At 43.3% G+C, this 14,279-nt stretch overlaps 1 protein-coding gene across 3 annotated transcripts in view; it reads left to right on the top strand.

Moving 5' to 3' along the window:
- Positions 1–11,316: 11,316 nt before the first annotated feature.
- The window catches only part of fancc (FA complementation group C), a 138,783-nt gene continuing 135,820 nt past the window's right edge, over positions 11,317–14,279 (top strand). For 2 of the 3 annotated variants that reach the window (XM_055632921.1, XM_055632922.1), the window contains exon 1: positions 11,317–11,457. The gene's annotated coding sequence lies outside the window, so the exon portion shown is untranslated. The remainder of the gene's footprint in view (positions 11,458–14,279) is intronic. The other variant, XM_055632920.1, reaches the window with a different exon arrangement.

The following is a 14,279-nucleotide window of genomic DNA, read 5'->3' on the forward strand; positions in this document are numbered from 1 at the left end:
GTCCCAGCTTTAACTGCACACCTAGTACTATTCCAGACCTTGACTCTGGATGCACACTTGGCCTTGCTCCTAGCCCCTTTGCACTGACAATATATTTGGCCCACATATAAAGCCCCATATCTGACCCCCTGGACTTAAACTATTACGTTCAAGTCCACAGGTGCTTATTTAATGCAGTAATCCTTTATGGGGCACTTCACAGACCAAATTATGGATAACATAATTTGCTACTTCCATTGGCTTCCTTGTTATCTAACATGCTAGTTACTTTGTCAAATAAATCGTCAATTGGTTGAACACAATTTCTCACCCATAAAATTATACTCACTCAGCTATATAAGTATTTTGTTACCATTTCTTTCATTTTCGTAACAAACTGTCCTGAAGTCATTTTCACCCCCAATATTTTCAGTAATTTGCTGTCTTTTCATAATATGCGACTTCCCATAATATAATATACGTACTTCTCTCATAATATACGTACTTATCATAATATGCGACTATCGGACCAGTTCGCTGTAATTCCCCCCGAGAACTGACTGTGCTTTATGCACAAAGATAGCTGGAGGGTATTCACCATGATGCCTGACTTAGTTCTTGGATCAGGATTTTGATGAAAGGCATCATCTTGAAACGTCAACTCTATTTTCTGTTTTATTATAGATCACATTTGTAAGTATGTAGGTAGAGTGAAATGACATTAGGAACATTTGTTTTGTCTTTAATGCCTTGTTCACACGATAGACCTGACCAATTATACATCAGAATACAACGTTGAAATGTCAACCAGAAGGGGGAAAAGGATGAAATTGCCTCTGCTGTACTCCCACTGGAGGAAGGAAATGGGTGGTCATGTTCCAACAACTTATAGTCTGATATAGCTTTTTATTACAATTTATGTGTGAAATTTCATGGGAATTGTGAGCTGCTCTGGCAGTCATTACCAACCACATTTTGTTTGGAAACGAGAGCATTCCTACTGTTTTCCACAGTATATTTTCAGAAGACTTGTATTGTTTTACATACTCTTCAACCATTAGACACATCTATTACAGGTAAAATAATAATTTGTTGCATCAATGTAGGAAGTCAGATGGTACTTGGTTTGTGACTGCTGGTGTATTCTGTGTTACCTTGGCTCAATATTGTCTCTCATGCTAATTTGAGAGATCTCATCACATTATTATGAATACTTCTCACAAGTTAAATTAATTTTCCTGAAATTGTAACTACTGTCTACATGGGATACATTTTTAAACTTTGATTGAAGCAAAGCTGTGTATTATGATGTGCTTGTTGTTATTATTCAATGCCTAAATCCAGAGCCGGCCCTAGGCCGATTGGACTGATTTTTCCAAATTGGGCCCCACGCCCAAGGGGGGCCCAGTGTTAATTTTCCGTATTTCATACGGAAATATAAATTCGCTATGTTAAATAAAGATTAAGAAAAAACATTTGCCATACGGATTTTTTTACAAAACGAACATGGATAACAAATGATGTGTTAACTGCTACTGTAACACTTGTAAACAGCCAGTAGTTAGCAAGTAGTTAAACAATGCATCGATCCGCATTCCTCAGTTAAATTATGTCACTCGCTGCCGCCGGAGCAGACCCGGGGGGGGGGGGGGGGGGGGGGGGCCCTTTCAATTCTGAAATTTATTTTTTGATTATTTTCACACTATCTCTGTTCAGAATTTTGGCTCTGTAGATTTCTAAAAACAATCATTGTGCTTACTTTTTTTTTTTCCTTTGCCCCTTGTCTTCCTTTCCATCGCTCACACTCCCTTTCCCATGCCTGGCACAGCTGGATATCTGCCATAAGCTCGCATTGGAAAGACTTGACAATATGTGGTGGTAAGGGGGGTGGGGGGGTAAGGGAATGCTAGGATAAAATACCATATATTTGCATTTATATAGCGATCCTGCTGCAAAATTTTTGTCACAAGTTGTATTTTATTTCAAAGTGGGAATTGGAAGATAGGGACAGAGATGCTACACAGAGATTTTGATAGGAAGGAAACATTACAGTAGCTGAGTAAAAGATCGGTCAAATGATAGGTTCAATGAAGATCGGGCGAGGGGGATTGGGGGTGGGGGAAAAGTATCTATAGCTTGGGATTTGCCTAAATGAGTACTGAGATGGATTATCATTCTACACCAAATTTCTTAGACAATAATACCTTTTATGCAATTAGCACAATTGTTTGTTGGATATGGATCAACGGACTCTGTATGGTACATGCTCGTAAATTACTATAACAAATGTTCTTCTTTAAGTTCTGTTGTTTCTGGGATGGGGTGACTGATAACAAATAACCTCTATTCTATATTTTGTCATAATGTGGCTGAAACAATGGCATATTTTGTGATATTTATTGAGATAGAAAGATACAACAGAGTTTGGGCAAGATATTACCTTGCAACATTCTGTATGTCTGATAGATATTGTGAAATGGAACTCAGAAATTATGGGAGGATTACATAAAACTACAATTCAAAGGTAATGAATATACAGGGTATTGTTATTTCCATCAAGAACATGCAATAGTCATATGGGACACCAGGTCCTACTATGGTAAACTCACGAGCTACTACGGTATGACTATGTGTTAAAAAGCATCACATTTTGACATCCCGAGTATATTTTACATGTGGACATATTTCAACATGTTGTAAAATCTTCATGTTACCACGTTTCCCGAGTACCTGCCGTTAGCGCTAAGAAATGTCCTGTTGACCTTTATAACAAGAGGAGTCGAGTATAGGAGCAAAGGGGTCCTTCTGCAGTAGTACAGAGCCCTAGTGAGACCACACCTGGAGTATTGTGTGTAGTTTTGGTCCCCTAATTTGAGGAAGGACATTCTTGCTATTGAGGGAGTGCAGCGTAGGTTCACAAGATTAATTCCCGGGATGGCGGGACTGTCATATGCTGAGAGAATGGAGCAGCTGGGCTTGTACAGTCTGGAGTTTAGAATGATGAGGGGGGATCTCATTGAAACATATAAGATTGTTAAAGGGCTATCTCACGGTGCGACCTGAAGCAAGACCTAACAAGAGTTTAACATCGTGGGAACCTTCTGCGATAGCAGTACGGCATTCGTGGACCACCGAGGACCTCCATGGCGCTGACGGCAGGCAGTCGTGTGACTTGGTAAGGTCGGGAGAAAATTCAAACATTTTTGAATTTCTCCAAGAGTGTCTTGAGCAGCGTTGCAACATTGTATGAGTGCAGATGCCAGTGCGATATCCGTGCGATATCCGTAATGACTCTTACAAGTACCGTGGGAACTCCTGCAAACGGCAAACCCGGAAGCTTGACAGAAGGGACATAAGGTGAGGTTAAATAAATATATTTTTTACTATCAGATTGATGTCTGCAACTCTTCATTAACACATCACTACAAGAGGAATGTCTCTAATGTTATAATCCCTCTCATGCTGAAACACAAAATAGTTGAAGGGAGGTGAAATAATCACATTTTTATTTTTTTCATTTTTGAGTGTTGCTGAGCCATTGTACTCTCACTTGCTGAGCTATTGTACTCCAGCAGTTTGTGTCTCTTTTTGTCTGAAAGCAGTTTCTAACTGGAGGAACTCCACGGGCCAGGCAGCATCTACGGAGGGAAATTGACAGGCGAGCCTTTCCTCAGGCTGCCTTATCTCTCTACACACACCCCCCCCCTGCCCCCAACTGCCACCCACACACACAAATGCTGGAGAAACTCAGAAACTCAGCAGGTGCAGCAGCATCTATGGAACGAAGGAAATAGGCAATGTTTCGGCCCAAAAAGTTGCCTATTTCTTTTGCATGTGTCGGAAGGAACAGCAGATGCCGGTTTAAAGAGAATGAGTAACTCGACGGCAGGCAGCATCTTTTGGGAGAAGGAATGGGTGACATTTCGGGTCGAGACCCTTCTGATATGCTGCTTGTCCCGCTGAGCTACATGTTGTGTCTATCTTCGTTTTAATCCAGCATCTGCAGATCCTTCCTGGCCGAACACGATTGAAAGATGAGAGGCTGGCGATAGAAATCATTAATTGAATTAAATAACTAGATACCTGTCTAATCTTATCTACAGGATTGGACAGGCTAGATGGAGGAAGAATGTTCCCAATGTTGGGGGAGTCCAGAATCAGGGTCCCAGTTTTACAGTCTACCGTGGGAACTCTTTAATTACAGCAGGAAACCTTCAGTTTCCCAGGGGGTCGGGACGGGACTGGAGTTGGGAGGGAAAGGTGGAGGAGACAGATGGGGGTGGCTTCATTTAGTGGCGGTGGGTGTCTGTCACTGAAACAGGCAGGTGAGATTTCACATTCACCTTGTGTGTGCCTCTCTCTCTCTCTCTCTCTCTCTCTCCCTCCCTCCCTCCCTCCCTCCCTCCCTCTCACACAGGCATGAATGGATGAACTCCGCGGGCCAGGCAGCATCTACGGAGGGAAATGGACAGGCGACCCATTCTTCAGGCTGCCTTATGTCTCTCTCTCCCCCCCCCCCCCCCCCCCCAACTCCTCCCCACACACACGCAATGCTGGAGAAACTCAGCGGGTGCAGCAGCATCTATGGAACGAAGGAAATAGACATTTCGTTTCGGCCCCACTGCACCCGCTGAGTTTCTCCAGCATTCGTGTGTGTGGGTGGAAGTTGGGGGGGGGGGGGGGGGACTTGTAGCGGCACCTACTGGTGCTCGTCAGCATCGAACCCTGCGGTCGGAAGCCTAGCGCACGTGCATCTCGGAGGGGTCGGGTTTTCACGCTGTTTCTGGGCTTTGCCCCCCAGTCGTTCCAGGACCACCATTGTGGTCGGTTGTGTTTTGTGACCAGTGTTATCCGTGAATGAGAATTGTGAATAAATTCCTTTCAAACCCACCGATTCATCCGCTAAAATATTAAAGTTTTTGCATTTGAAATTTATCCTGTGGCATATATGGACTTTGGTAGTGAAATTCCATTTCTAAAATTCAGTTCAAGTGCTTGCAATCAAAAGCATAATCTGTATGTCGATCATATTATGCTGAGTTCCAACTTTGCTGCAATATTTACAAACAATTCAGAACCATTTGCATTTGTGTAGACCCTGTTTGAATAGAGAGGAGAATATAGCACTTAAATCAATCTTGATGTGTTGGTGTGGGAAATCATGTTATGAATATTTTAATTTGTGATAAATAAGTGTTTTTGAGAATACTGGCGATATATCTTTATGTGCAATGCAGATTAATTAATCCAGACCTAAGGATAATAGTATTGAATCATTAAGCCTTTGCAAGATTGTAAAATATCTCACCACAGATGCAACCTACATTGGTCAAAGTTTAAATAGTATGGAGATGGTTTGGAACCAAAGTATAGAACACTTGGTGGAGGCAGAAGGAAAAACATCTATAATGTTGCAGTTCATTGTGGATATTGTGGAAATAAAGGTAGAAATTGCAACAGTGCTTCACAATTTACCAATGCATCTTAAGTATAACGGTGGAGGGGAATATAGTGAATATAATGTGTTTCCAACTGTTCTAATTAATCTGCTGCTCTCACCCTATCCGAGATACTCCCCTTTTTTAACCATCCCTCCCCCATCTTGTCTGCTACTGAAAACTCCCTTGTTTCCAGTCTTTTCCAGTTCTGATGAACGGTTGTAAATCTGGAATGTTAACCGTGTAGGCAAGAACGCAACTCGCTATGAAAACATGGAGGGGACGGGGGACACATTTTCTTGGCGGCCGCGCGCGCATGCGCACACTCAGACACGTGCGAGGCTTCGGAGGCTCAATCTCAACTCTGCCTGTCTCACCGGGTTAACTACAGCCCTGTCTGGACTGACGGAATACCAGCGCTGCTTCTCCGCGCTGGCCATATTTCCCGCAAGCCCAGGGACAGGCAGAGTCTGACTCCTGACCTCTCTGGCCACCCGTGGTGGGGGGGGGGGACTCGGGACAGCGCTGGAGACCCGGCCGGGATCGATCCTGCCTGCGGATGAAGCGCAGGTCTGTGCCACGTCTCCCTCCTCCAATCGCCGTGTTCTATCCTCACAAATACTTGGGGGGGATGTCCCCCACCTCTCAAAACATGGGGGGGGGGGGAGGTGTCCCCTCTGGCCCCCCCGGGTTTTCCGCCCCTGTCTGTAGGAAGGAACTGCAGATGCTGCTTTACACCAAAGATAAGACACAAAAAGCTGGAGTCACTCAGCGGGTCAGGCAGCATCTCTGGAGAAAAGGAATAGGTGACGTTTCGGGTCAAGACCCTTTTTCAGATGGTCACCTATCCCTTTGAAGAAGGAATAGGTGACCCTTCTTCAGATGGGTCTTGACCTTCTGGCAAAGTTGATTGTAGGAGTTCCCAGTGGCAGTAGAGGAGTCATTTGAATAAGTAACTATGCTTGTTGGAACTCCCAAGTCTTTTTTATTCACATGATATAGAACCCAGACACTTCAAAATATAAAACCTAGACACCTCAAAATATTAAAAAGACCAAGACACTTCAAAATATAAAAAAGAACCACTTCACCGAACATAATCCTTCCTTCTCTCACCTCTATCCTACCACCTCACACAAACAGCCACAAATATCTATAAATATCTAAACACATAAACCCACACACAAGCACATCCACAGCGACTCCCACACACAAATACATTAAAGCAATACTTTATAACTAGCACTGTGAAATGAAAGGATGGAGCTCTAAGACATTATGTTTGACTTGGATCCTGATATGTTATTTAATGAGTTCACCTCAGAGCTCACAGAAGGAGAGATTATGCCATAAAATATTTTTAACATTTGGAAAATGTATTGAAGCCAACATGTTTATGTATCTGCCAGTAAAAGGATTAGGAAAACAAAAGTTAAAAAGGTACATAATCCGAGTAACTAAGAAATGGAACACATACTCCAAAGTGCTGCAACTATGGAAACAGAAATAACTGCTGTATTTAATACCCCCCTTTATATTATGCACCACTGGTAACTAAATACTACCGTTTGTCCAAGAGAACAAAATCAGTTACCAAGTATAAATGTTTCATCATTTTACACAGTAGGAGAAGGCTAGTAGAAGTGTGTCCAACAATTTAAAGCAGCGAAAGGCTGATCCTAGATCCTCACACACTTGGAATGGAATGCGTCAACATTAGGTTTTTATCATTTGTTCTCATAGCCGTTTGCAGAGATTTTGTATTTGGATCAGCTCCCCGCCACAGGGAACAGGAAACCCCATAATTGGATTAATTAGATAGATTGACAGTGGGTAGATAAGGTTTAAAGAATGTGTACATGAATTACAACAATCATTCATTCCTAAGATAGGCACAAAAAGCTGGAGTAACTCAGCAGGTCAGGCGGCATCTCTGGAGAAAAGGAATAGGTTATGTTTCAAATCGGGATCCTCTTCAGACTGATTTTGGTGGAGGTGAGAGAAATTCATTCCTGTCTGACACAAAAATAAGTTGGGAAAGAGGCATCAAATGCGACTTATTAAGGAAATTAGTATTAGATCCAAAGGTGAGTTGATATAATTGCCATGCAAAACTGAAAGCCTGAGATTTGTGGGCCATCGATAATTCTGCAAAGGTGAACAAGATTTATAAAATGGGCAATGGTGGAGTCCAAAAGAGGGTGTGCAGGGAACATAAAAACTGGCTTGAGATTCTAAGTGCAAAAAAAAGTTAGTTGAAACAAATGTAGGTCCCCTACTGTGAGAAATAGGGGAATTTATAGCCAGGAAGAAAGAGCTGGCAGAACAATTAAGCACATATTTTGCTTTATCTTCATAAAGGAGGGTTCAAGTAATCTCCCAAACATGTTCGGAAACCTAAGTTCTAGCGAAACAGAGGAACCAAAGGAAATCAGCTATCGTAAATAAAAACTGTTAAGGAAATTAATGAGGCAAAGGACAGACAAATCTCCAGGGACTGGTAATCTATGTCTTCAGTGGGTAGATAAGGTTTAAAGAATGTGTACATGAATTACAACAATCATTCATTCCTAAGATAGGCACAAAAAGCTGGAGTAACTCAGCAGGTCAGGCGGCATCTCTGGAGAAAAGGAATAGGTTATGTTTCAAATCGGGATCCTCTTCAGACTGATTTTGGTGGAGGTGAGAGAAATTCATTCCTGTCTGACACAAAAATAAGTTGGGAAAGAGGCCTCAAATGCGACTTATTAAGGAAATTAGTATTAGATCCAAAGGTGAGTTGATATAATTGCCATGCAAAACTGAAAGCCTGAGATTTTCGGGCCATCGATAATTCTGCAAAGGTGAACAAGATTTATAAAATGGGCAATGGTGGAGTCCAAAAGAGGGTGTGCAGGGAACATAAAAACTGGCTTTAGAGATTCTATGTGCAAAAAAAAGTTAGTTGAAACAAATGTAGGTCCCCTACTGTGAGAAATAGGGGAATTTATAGCCAGGAAGAAAGAACTGGCAGAACAATTAAGCACATATTTTGCTTTATCTTCATAAAGGAGGGTTCAAGTAATCTCCCAAACATGTTCGGAAACCTAAGTTCTAGCGAAACAGAGGAACCAAAGGAAATCAGCTATCGTAAATAAAAACTGTTAAGGAAATTAATGAGGCAAAGGACAGACAAATCTCCAGGGACTGGTAATCTATGTCTGAGAGAATAAAAGGAAGTGTCTCTGGAAATTGTGGATGCCACATGGTTATCAACATAATTTTCTGGAGCAGTTCCTACAGATTGGAGGGTGACAAATATGTTCTTGCTATTTCAAAAAGGAGAGAGAAAAATGGGAATTAAAGATCATTGAGCTTAAAATCAACAGTGGGGGAGAATTGCTAGAATCTATCATAAAAAGATGTAATAATGGAACATCTGGAAATCATTAACGGGATTGGATAAGTCAGCATGGGTTTATGAAAGGGAAATCATGCTTAACACAATTACATCCTTTCACAGATTACACAAGTAGAATAGATAAAGGAGAACCAGTGAACTGTTATGGGGCATCTGGACATGGAAAATATCATCCTGTACACAGTGCGGTTAGTGAGTTGGTCACACTCCCGGTGCAGAGAAAATGGATATGGATGACCACCAGGAAGGGCAGTGAGTGCAGGAATCTCCTGTGGTAATTCCCTTGTCAAATTGGTATAGCATTTTGGATACTGTTAGGGGGAATGGCCTCTCATAGAAAAGAAGCAGCAACAGAATTTGTGGCACTAGGGTAAGTTCTGATGCACAGAATGGGATGGAAAAAACGAGGCCACCAGTTGAGGTGGGAGATTCAGTAGTAGGGGGACCAGAAAGGCATTTCTGTGGCCGAGATGAAGACCAGAGTGGCGTGTTGCCTCCATTGCACCAGGAACAGGGATATCTCAGATTGGTTACAGAATGTTCTTAAGATGAAGGGAGAACTGACAAAGGTTATAGTACATGATGATACTAATGACATAGGAGGAAGGAGGAAGGAGGTCTTTTAAAGTGAGTTTAGGGAGTTAGGCAGAAGGTTAAAAAGCAGCTGTAACATGACTTCCCAACTCCTGTATTCAATACCCTGATGGGTGAAGGCAAGTGCCAAATGGCTTCTTTATTACCCTGTCTACCTGTTCATCACATTCATGGAACTACGCACCTGCACCTCTAGATCTTCCTGATCTGCCACTCTTTCAGGTCCTACCATTTACTGTGCACTTCCAGCCCTGGTTTGTCTTTACAAAATGCAATACTTCATTAGTACGGGTGTCAGAGGTTATGGGGAAAAGGCAGGAGAATGGGGATAGGAGGGATAGATCAGCCGTGATTGAATGGCATAGACTTGATGGGCCGAATGGCCTAATTCTACTCCGATCACTTATGAACATATTTATTTGAATTAAGCTCCATCTGCCATTTCTCAGCTATTTGCTCAGGTGGCCAAAATACCTGAGTAGTTTTAGATAACCTTCTTCACTGTCCACTATTCAAGTCAATCTGCAAATTTAGTTACAAATATTCTCATCCAAATCGTTGATATAAATAACCAGCAGTGGAACCAGCACTTGCAGCTCTTTGTTTCAGGCCTCCTGTCTGAAAATAAAATATCCTCTTCCCCAACCTTCTGTCTCCTACCTTAAAACCGATTTTGGATCCATTTACTGTTTTAATATCAGATTTCCACATCTGCAGTTTAAAAAAAAAAAAATGGTATTTTAGGTATATCTGAAATGTTGCAAGCTTGAATGGCTCGTTTGCAAGTTTGAAAGTGATTTTTATAAATCTGGAAATGTGTCCGTCTGCATAGAAACATAGAAAATAGGTGCAGGAGTAGGCCATTCGGCCCTTCGAGCCTGTACCGGCATTCAATATGATTACGGCTGATCATCCAACTCAGTATCCTGTACCTTCCTTCTTTCCATACCCCCTGATTCCTTTAGCCACAAGGGCCACATCTAACTCACTCTTACATATAGCCAATGAACTGGCCTCATCTACCTTCTGTGGCAGAGAATTCCAGAGATTCACCACTCTCTGTGTGAAAAATGTTTTTCTCATCTCGGTCCTAAAAGATTTCCCCCTTATCCTTAAACTGTGACCCCTTGTTGTGGACTTCCCCAACATCGGGAACAATCTTCCAGCATCTAGCCTGTCCAACCCCTTAAGAATTTTGTACGTCTCTATAAGATCCCCCCTCAATCCTCTAAATTCTAGCGAGTACAAGCTGAGTCAATCCAGTCTTTCTTCATTTGAAAGTCCTGACATTCCAGGAATCAGTCTGGTGAACCTTCTCGGTACTCCCTCTATGGCAAGAATGTCTTTCCTCAGATTAGGAGACCAAAACTGCAGTAGAACCTCGCTGCTCCTATACTCAAATCCTTTTGCTATGAATGCTAACATACCATTCACTTTCTTCACTGCCTGCTGCACCTGCATGCCTACTTTTAATGACTGGTGTACCATGACACCCGGGTCTCGTTGCATCTCCCCTTTTCCTAATCGGCCACCATTCAGATAATAAGAGGAAATAGAGGAACTAAAGGAAAATAAAATGTATGGGCGATCTAATTGTCCCAACATTCCAAATGGTTCACACCAATACTTGAGGGTGAAAATGGAACTCGCAATACATGCTCCAGAGAGCGATAATGCGTTATTGATACATTTTTGGTCCATTGGATCGCACGCTCCCGCAAACCTTTCTGAAAACAGCACTTTCATAAGCTCAGCAGCTTTCAATGCTGGATGATGTGTTTGCATGTACAGTTTGATCTAAGTTTTCACATTCGGGTTTGTCGTTTGCGATTCACAGCTGATGGCATTAGTATTCTTTTCATGACAATGTTGAGATTTTCAATTACATTTCGAGCTTTTTGCCGAAGCTAAGCATCGCCCCGGAGCACAGGGACGGCCTGGGTTTGCACAGCGCTGCACGATTGGAGCCAGCAAAGAGGCGTCAGTTGTCAGTCACAGCCCGGCGGGAAACTCGAGCAGTTCCGGGTGCAGTGGACCGGCTCGCAGGTCAGTGACATTCACATGCAGTTTTTAAAATTATAAACATTGCCAAGCACATTTACTTGAATGCAAACTCTTTCCACGTTGTCACCGAAATAACGTGTGAGGTTTACCCCCCCTCGTGTTTGCAGCAGCTACTCACATTGCAGACCATCAGATTCTTTCAACGTCAGGGTTTCTAAAATCATATCCGAAACCATTGCAGAGATTTACAAGCATTTGCAAGTCTTGTACAACTTCCATTCATGCAGCGCCTTTGACATTACGGGGGGAAAACCATTCAAATAAAGTTCCATCGTAATTGCTTCACAGTTAGGCAAACGAGCAAAACAAATGGCTTCCATCAGGCTAAGGGGAACTTGATCAAAGAGGTAGGTTTTGAGGTATATCTTGAAGGTGAAAGGAGAGATACAAAGGTTGAGAGGTTTGTAGACAAGCGTTAAGGTCGACATTGTTACTATAGTGTTGTTAGGTGGGTAGCTTAACAGGTGGTGTGCTCCCAATAAATGGGTCTCATTGCATCCCCAATTCTCCATTTCCATTCTGAATGGTCATGGCCCAGGGGTTAGGTGCAGATACGCTTCCTTGAATCGTTTCCTTCATTGTTTTACTCTGATGGAGTTTGGTATATAATGTCTGTTTGATAGTCTGATGTTAGATATGAGAGTGACATATGAGAGATGCTGTTTAAGAAGGAACTGCAGATGCTGGAAAAATCGAAGGTAGATAAAAATGCTGGAGAAACTCAGCGGTTGAGGCAGCATCTATGGAGCGAAGGAAATAGGTGATGTTTGGGGTCGGGTCTCGACCCGAAACGTTACCTATTCCTTCGCTCCATCGATGCTGCCTCATCCGCTGAGTTTCTCCAGCATTTTTATCTACCTATGAGAGATACTGATTCACTTATCCTGTCTATGGAAGATTTTACATAAGCAGCATTGATATGAACTTCTGGTGCTTTAAGGTGCAATATGTTTATTATAGTTGTTTTCTGAGATAGTGAAAAACGTTGTTTACATGTTATTGAATCAAAACATTCTAAACATGAGTACAATCAAGCCATACACAATTACAAGGGGCAGTGTAAACAGAAATGTACTAGAGCCCATAATATATTGTTCCAGTGGTGCAGTTACAGAGAAAATGCAGACTTTAAAAAGTGCATGGCCACCATGAAGTAGGTTGGAAGATTGGGACTATGCCCTTAGAGGACCATACAGCAGCCTGATAACAGTGGGTCAAAGCTGTTCTTGAATCTGGTGATATGTGCTTCCAAGGTGTTGTATCTTTTGCTGGACGGAAGAGGGGAAAAGAAGGAAAGACTAGGTGAATGTGGTCCTTGATTATGTTGGCTGCTTTCCTGAGGCAGTGTGAAGTGTAGTTGACGTGGATGGGGGAGGGCGGGCGGTTTGTGTCATGACATGGGCTATATCGAAAACTTTACAATTACTTGCGGTCTTCTGCAGAGCTGTTGCCAAACCCAGCCGTGATGCATCCCCATGCTTTCTATCGTGCATCTATAGGAGTTGGTACCTGATTGAGACATCTTGAACCTTCTGTTTTATGAGGACATAAAGACATTGATATGCTTTATTGTGCATAGCTTTAGTGGGGTTGATCCAGGACAGATTGCTGTTGATATTTATACCGCAGAACTTAAAACTCTTGACCATCTCTACTTCGGCACTGTAAAGAAGTGAATCTCGCACACTTGTAACTTTACTTAACTCTTTAATAAACACACAGATTAAACATGATCCAGCACTAACTGCACACAGTCTGTCACCGTGCTGGAGAGAGAGAGATGGGAAGAGAGAGTGTTATTATACTTGATAACTAAGGCGTGGTTAGTGGTACTGAGGTAGCTACATTATTGGTTGCATGCATAAACCATCTACATCCTTCCCCTTAGAAATCAAATTGAAATAGAGCAATGGCAGTGTGATTATATAAAATATACGAATCTAAACAGTCGCCATAGCGGACAGGCGGCTTAACAATGCGACCCGAACGCGTGCATACAACACCCCCCCCCCCCCCCCCCCCCATCTGAAAGAAGAGAAGGCGCAGCAGAAGGAAGCGAGAAAGTTAAACCAGGAGGAGACGCAACGGTAGCAGCAGTTAAAGCAGGAGGAGACGCAGCCGGTGCAGGGGAGCAGGAGAGACAGGAGGGGAGGGAGAACGTGCAGGAGGGGAGGCAAACCGGCCAGAACCTGGCGGCAGCAGTGGAGGAGAACGCAACAAGTGAAGGGTCTGGGGCATGCAGGGATCAGCAGGAAAGCCGGCAGGGGCAGGCTGGGACCACAGAGGTGGAGCATAAGGACCCGCAGGTGGAGGCTTCGGCTCGTTCACAGCCAACAGGTGTTGACGGCTCCGATGATAGATAGTCTCTTCATAGTCCACCAGGTAAGAACGAGGCGAATCAGCCACACCAACTACGGTCGTGAGACGGAATAGCCGGTGCTAGTTTGCAACCGTATGACTTGCCCGGGCAGTAGGGACGTCAGTGGGCGGCAGGACCTGTCGTGGGAACGCCGTTTAACCTCTTGCTTCTGTTCAATCCGCTGCTGGACAACGGCAGGCTCTAATACCTTGGGTAGCAGGGTCTGTTGAGCGATCGGCATTGGTGGCCTGGTTGTCCGCGACATCAGACGCTGGGCAGGGGAACCCATGGTCGGGTCACGGGAGATATTACGGAGGTTAAGTAAGCCCAGGTAGAAGTCGGAGTTAGACAGGCGGGACTGCTCAAGCAGACCCTTAGCACTCCGCACGGCTCGCTCGGCAAGGCCGTTGCTTTGTGGATACTCCGGGCTGCTAGTGTAATAATG

This window comes from Leucoraja erinacea, chromosome 3, assembly GCF_028641065.1.
Source record: "Leucoraja erinacea ecotype New England chromosome 3, Leri_hhj_1, whole genome shotgun sequence".
Lineage (NCBI taxonomy): Eukaryota > Metazoa > Chordata > Chondrichthyes > Rajiformes > Rajidae > Leucoraja > Leucoraja erinaceus.